At 36.5% G+C, this 7,305-nt stretch overlaps 1 pseudogene; it reads left to right on the top strand.

Moving 5' to 3' along the window:
* The first annotated feature begins 4,485 nt into the window (after positions 1-4,485).
* Positions 4,486-5,607, top strand: LOC103943355 (annotated as a pseudogene).
* The last annotated feature ends 1,698 nt before the right edge of the window (positions 5,608-7,305 follow it).

Raw genomic sequence — 7,305 nt, 5'->3', positions numbered from 1 at the left:
GTGTCAAGGAGAGTTCTCAAACAAGTGAAGGTGTTTGGACTCGTACGTCCAAAAAGTATTATGAGTTCTATGAAGGCACCGCTCCACCGAATCCCTTAAACCACGAGAGTTGTTCTTCAAGATGGAAAAAATATCTTCAACCAAGTTTGAATAAATGACATCAAGCAGTGTTAAATGCCCAAAGCAGACAGGAAAGCAAAGCCAATTATTTTAAATATTTAATTATATTACATTTAATTTCATAAATTAATTTCCTTTAATTTTTGTAATTATATTTTCTAGGTACGCCAAGCAGAAGAATTGTATATGGAGGACATGAAAAAGCCATTTAGTCATCACTGTTGTTGGGAAATTTGTACAGTGTGGGCGTTATTTCAAGATCCACCTCAAGAAAGATTTGGTCCTACGCCGATGTTTAGAAATGTTTCCTCAAATGCAGTTGGGGTTGAACAAGGATCTCCTATCATTTAAGAAACAAGGGTAGAAAATCCGTCTCCGAGTGAATCTTCCATACCTAGGGTTACGGGACAAAACAAGGCCTAAAAATTGAAGGAAAAGGGTAAGGCAAAGGATGATTTAGCCTTTCAAGAGGAAATGGTGTCCTCATTGAGACTAATGGCAGAACAAAATGCCTTGTCGCAGAAGAAATGAAGCGTAGGCATGAAGTACGGGCAAAATAAATACAAGAAGAGATAGATGATAGGAACATGCAAAGGAACACTTCGAAGTACACTCCAATGAGTAAGGCATATTTTGATAGGAAAAAGAGGAAAATTATGGCTCGACATGAGTTGTTTACATCCGACTATACTCCTACAATGGCTGATGAAGATGATTATATTATTTAAATTGAAGTTGTAGTTTTTAAATTTAAGTTGTTGTACTCTTTAAATTAAACAACATTAAACAACACAAACTCTACCCTACTACTACTACTTGGGGGAGTTATTCAAACTTAAACAACATTAAACAAAACATTTAACAACATAAAACTTAAACGCCAATTCCATGGTTATTTTCGTCCAAAGATGTGCAACTAGATCCTGTTGTAGGTACTTGTATATGGCACGTGAACGTATCATCCTATGACACCTTATGTACTCGTGTAAAGAGATATTACCACTTCTTGGATCCAAAGGTAAATTAGGTCCATCATATATTTTCACATGAGCTCTCGTTGACCTATTTGGATCATCTTGGTCATCATCAGACTCTCCATCAATATAGCCATCTCGCTCATCCTTCACAATCATGTTGTGTAATATGATGCATGACATCATGATGAAGTTCAATTTATCTCGACTCCACCCTCTTGCCGGTTCCTTAATGATCTTCTACCGTGCTTGTAGAATATCGAAAGCTCCATCAACATCTTTCCGGTATGTCTCTTGGTGTAAGGTAAACCATATTTGGGTATCATCCACAGGGTTTGCAATTGCTCAGACAAGTGTCGCCCACCTTGGGTAAATGTCATATGTCAAATAATACCCCATATTGTACTGACGTTCGTTGATGTAGTCGTCAAGTTGAGGTGATTTACCCTCCGTTAGGTTATTAAAGAGGGGTGAACGCCTAAGTACTGTAATGTCATTTTGGGATCCTGGGACTCCAAAGAAAGCATGCTAGATCCATGTATCAAACGAGGCAACCGTCTTTAACACAATAGTCGGCTTTCTAGATTTTTCGCTAAATCCTCCTTACCGTCCAGTGGGACAGTTCTTCCACTGCAAATACATGCAATCTAATGACCATATCATGCCCGGAAAGCCACGGTCTTTAGCTTTGCGAATGAGCCAAGTTATATTTGCTTGATTTGGTTCATAGAGGTATTTCTTTTTGTAAATTTGAACAACTGTGTGACAAAATTCAGCAAGATTATCAAGGCATGTAGACTCATACATACCATATCTATCATCAATCGTATTAGTTGGGCCATTCGGAGTGCAATAATAACCTTTTGATGAGGTGATAAACCAGGATGGCCTGCTCTGTCCATCTTCTGTCGAAAGTATGGATTAACATGTTGGACATCATGAAGTAAACACTCGAAGACATGATACCTCATCCGGAAGCAACGTCTAAAATCATCTTATGTGTACACTGAGTTGAAGTTGAAGTAGTTGTTCATCAAAGTCTCATGTGCCATCTCTCTATTTCGTGGTTTGTAAGAGCGACCAGTAACAGAGCCACCCTATTAAAGTTGTTCTTCAGTTTCTTTACACGCCATGACCCCAACCATTGTTGCAATATATGTTGTGTTGCACCATACTTCAACTTCTTCATCGAACTCCTCATCTTCTCGTCTCATCTGCACTCATTTATCTTCCAATTCGAAATTGGATGAGGACCCCTAGTAGGAATGCAAAAAGGATCCAAAGTTGGAATTCATTGCAAACTTGAATTGAAAGAGATATTGGAGATGGCAAAGATGAAGGTGTGTGAATTCTACCCCAATATCCAGCTAATTTATTAACATTGGAAGCTGAAGATAAGAAATGCCACGTAGATAAGAATCCTATCTAAAATTTGCACAACCAAATACATCTTGACAAGTGACACTCGAAATCCTATCCGAAAAATTATTCATATTACATAAAGATAAGAAATCTGGAGAGTTACTCACTTTAGCGACACGTCAAAATCCTATTCAAAAAATTATTGAGATTACATAAAGATAAGAAATCTGGAGAGTTATTCACGTTAGCGACACGTGTCACTCAAAGTCCTATAAAAAAATTATTGAAATTATATAAAGATAAGAAATTCGGAGGTTTATTCATTTGGCGATAAGTGACATTTAAAATATGTCCGAAAACCTTATTTTAATATGATAGTTTAATTTAAGTAACCATATGTTAACCCTAAAAACTATCAAGCATACGTGGCGTGCATGCCGAGTAACTAATGAGCTAACTACGTCATTCGGTTGATGCGGGGCATGCCAACTCGTCGGTCGAGGAGTAAAATGTGTTGATGTTGCGTTGAGTGCACTGCTGACTTCTTGATCTTGCAACTACGGGCGAGGAAGGAACATGTCTCGGCCTTCGGGCTTTAGAGCTTGAAGATAAGGCTGCTAGTCTTGCGAAGTTCGCGAATCGTCGGTGCCAGGTTCGGTCACAATAATTATATTCGTAAGAGTATAAGTACGCCGAACTGGTAGCAAACTATATGAACACAAGTACTTAAAAGAAATGTATGTCTTGATGGTAAATGTGGTTCGGCTGTCAGAATGCCGAACTCTAAAATGTACTTGTGAATATCCAATCATAAAACAACTCAGCGTTCAATGTGCGAGCCCAGTAATCTGTAACACCTCACTTCGCTGAGAATGCTAATAAGATGACCTATGCCAATAAGGATTCGAAAATCCTTCTTGTCCGGGACTTGTATAGATAACCAGTCGGCATCGACGCAGTGCTGTTTATCCAAACTGAAGGTGCTCCGAGGTCGGTTGATTCTACGGTAACGGTGCTGTTTATCCAAACTGAAGATGTCACCGGTTGCCTTCACAATGTTATGTATCCAAACTGAAGATGTGTTTGCGGAAAAAGAAAATCAAAATCTCAAGGTTGTTGAGAGGTTTCGCATAAAATGATAGTTTGCGCAGGATAGTTTATGTGTTGAATTGGAGGGGGCTTGAATGTTGCCTCCGACTCTGTATTTATAGCACCCATATTTTTTGCTTGGCACGGCTTGATAGTGTAAAAACCGACTGAAACTCAAACTCGTAGAATGACTGATCCACGGCATAGGCGCTAAAGCCTATCTTCAGATGGCTAACTTTTCAAAGATAATAATAGCCCATCCTAACTTATCCCATCATAACTAAAAGTCTAGCCTACCTAGGCTTTCTTATCTTATCATAATTTCATCACCCATCCATGCATTCTAATCCCCATTTAATGAATTTCAAATTCATTTTAAATTCATTTCTGGCTACTTGTCAATCTATCACCACCACCTCACGCCAGACATCCCAAATTAATTTGAACTGTACCGCTTGCTTGGGGATATAATCTGCATCCTATCCTGTTTAAGAATATTTCAAGATAATTCATATTAAAAGATAATTATTATGATAAAAATCATTATTTTATCCTTTAATAATAACAAAATTATCTTCACTTCTCCATCCGACGGTTGGGAGCTATACTCACTTAATGACCTTAATTGCACAGACCGATGGTGTAAATTTGGGTCCAAACACCATATTAATTCAATTAAAATAATAAATTATGTTTGGCCTATAGCCCTTTGGCCCATTCGGTTGGAGATGATTTTTTGTCAAATGGCTATGTTTGGCCTATGACCCTTTGACCCTCTCGGTTAGAGATTGTATAAAATATGATCTGACACTGTTCATTAAATATAATTTTTTGCAGGGCTATATGGCTAAAGGAAGCTCTTTGACCCTCATTCGGTTGGAGATGGCTTGACCACCTAGGTCCATAAATAAATTCGCTGTAAATTGAATAAATATTTTCTTATTAGACTGTCTAGTTAGTTTATAAATTTTAATAATTTACAGTATTTAATACATGGTAGTATAAATTTACGATTAAACATTAGATACACCCAAAAACAGTAAAATAACATCAACTTCCAATATCAGCCGGCTAAATATACATATGTCTACCGGCTGCTAATTAAGCTGTCACCATCTCAACTCAGGTAACTTCATTAATCATGTATATAAGGGAGGCCAAGACACAAACACACGGGCGTACATTTGTCACTCACCGAAATTGCAGGCCGCCGAAGCTTCTCTTTACCTACTGTCTTTAATGCTGGCTTCTTCTGTTAAAGAAATTAGCTGATCCTTCACTATCTTCATTCAGTGTTGAAGGTTCCAATCCTTTCAGGCTTTCAGCACTTGAAGGCTCTGTAACTACTCTGTTTTTGCTATATATACTTCCAGAATTTCTTTCATCTGACAAAGAAATGGAGCAATCAAGAAACATGCTCATCAAAATGTTACTCTCCCTTCTCAATCTCATCAGAATCATCAAGACACACTACTACTCGTTCATGTTTATGTTACGTGATGATCAGTATCACGAGCTTCCGAGAATAAATTATTCTGACCATGTTGCGCTACAAGATCACAATAATTTATTCCCGGAAGTAGCCCCTTCGCCTTGGTTGGTGCCGTTACCTGTACCACTGCATAGCTGAATCCGTGAAGAACCAACTCCCGGTGGTGAAATATAGAGGAGGCAACCAGCGGGATTCGGATCACGACTCGCACACCGATACGTGTATTGTGTGCATGGATAGAGTGGAAGGAGGGCAAGGGGTGAGAGAGCTTTCCAATTGCTCACATGTATTTCACAAAGAGTGCCTAGATGCTTGGGTTGACGAGGGTCAGTTTACCTGTCCACTGTGTCGATCCAGTCTATTGCCAAAGAATTGGACTACTCCAGAATCAAAAGGTCAACGGGAAAATGAGAGAGAATTTGGATGTCTGGATCCATGGAGGGCGGAGAGGATGATTTACTTGTTTGGTGACGATTACCAGCTCATGAGGTAGCTGGCTTTGTTAGCGTGCAGTAGGATATGTATTTGAAAATAATATATTCATTAGTGTGGAATTAAGTTAAGCTCTTACATGATGGCGTGGATTTGAACTCTGTCGGTGACTAATAATACATCTAATCTAACAAAATCTATCATTTAACAAAAAAGAAAATGCTATTACTAATTACTTTTTTATTTGATAGGTAATGCTATGAATACTAAATTTAAAGTTTGCAAACTAAATGATGTGTCACTAATGAAAAATTAGCATTATCAACGCTTAAGCAATAATTTAACCGTCAATTTCTATGTCATTTAGTTTATAAAGTTTTATGTATAAATTTAAGAGAATTCTTATTGACACTTCAAAAATCTCATTTAACACTCCAAACTTTATATAATTAGAAAAAAAATAACACTTGTGAGGAGTATAGAATGAGATTTTTAGAGTGCTAATAACAGTTTCCAAATTTAATATTGGGAACTAACGAAAAGCTTATAATACTATTCACTTTAACGAAAAACCATATTTTTACACTAAAAAGTCAATCATGGTACAAGCGTGTACATAATTAGTTTCCTTTTAATCTTTCTACATTCAAAATGAACATGAATACATAAGGAAGCGTGTACGTATGAATAATATATGGTCCATTAATAATCATTTCAATTTTTTTCTTTCTTCAAAGTTGAAAATTTGTTCGCGTTCGAGAACAAAGTCACATTGAGGATATAATAAAATAATACAGTTTATGAGTGGAAGCTTTGATTGTATCACACTTTGTGATAAATCCGTAAATAGTAAAAAGTAGTCAAGTTAGAAATTATATTGATGATGTAGGTAATAGATTACAACAAGAAAATATATCTGTGCGTTGTTGCAGGAACTTGTTTCAGGTGTAATCGGATGAATAAAACACATTTAAGTTGAATAAATTTAAAACAATTATGAACAAACAGAGGGATACATGAGTGAATGAGATCGATAAGATAAGCAGTTTTTTTTTTTTTTTTATATACATTCAAGTGAGCTGGCATATAAACACATTGTACAATGAGTGGGAAGAAACTGAATGTCTTTGATCAGATATAGATGGTTTCCACAAAAGTTCTGTTTCCTAAAGAAACATGTAGTTCACATATAAAATTTCAGTTACCAAATCCAAAAAAAAATAAAAAAAATAAAAAAAACAAAAACAAAAATGTGACTTTCTAAATGGCTTTCTTACTACACAAAAATATCCCTTAGTTAAAGCATGCCACACATCATTACATTGCTATTATATGAAGTATATTCCTAAGTGGCAAGGAATATACTCTCCTTAGCATGACCTCTCAATACCCTTTCCTTATCTCCCTAGAATTGTACAACCCATAAATATGGTGCCCCTTTAAAGTCCAAGCATACATTAAAAATTCAACAATACAGTTACAAAATCTCTATAAATGAATATACCTGAAAAAGCCAACGGTCCAAGTGATACACTGCACACACTACATGCACTCACACTCACTCACTAAAGAATGAATGCATTATATTCAGTTAGCACCATTCAACTTTAAAAGCAATGAGACCTTCCAAAGGCACAACCTAACTGGCTTCGGTTCAAATAACCAAATTGAGAACAGTTGAATTTTAGAAAAGCTGTACAGGGGGAAAAAAAAGAAAAAAAAAAGACAAAACAATACAGGGGGGAATAAAAAGACAAAACAATCCTATAACCACAACTGAAAAACAAAATCAAAATGAACAGAATAAAATATCAGCTGAGCATGAACACTAACATC

Source organism: the organism of the source record quoted next, unplaced genomic scaffold, assembly GCF_019419815.1.
Source record: "Pyrus x bretschneideri cultivar Hongxiangsu unplaced genomic scaffold, Pyrus_bretschneideri_v1 Contig57, whole genome shotgun sequence".
In the NCBI taxonomy this organism is placed as follows: Eukaryota; Viridiplantae; Streptophyta; class Magnoliopsida; order Rosales; family Rosaceae; genus Pyrus; species Pyrus x bretschneideri.
Note: the sequence above shows the minus strand (reverse complement) of the source record. Positions and strands in the feature narration are given on the sequence as shown.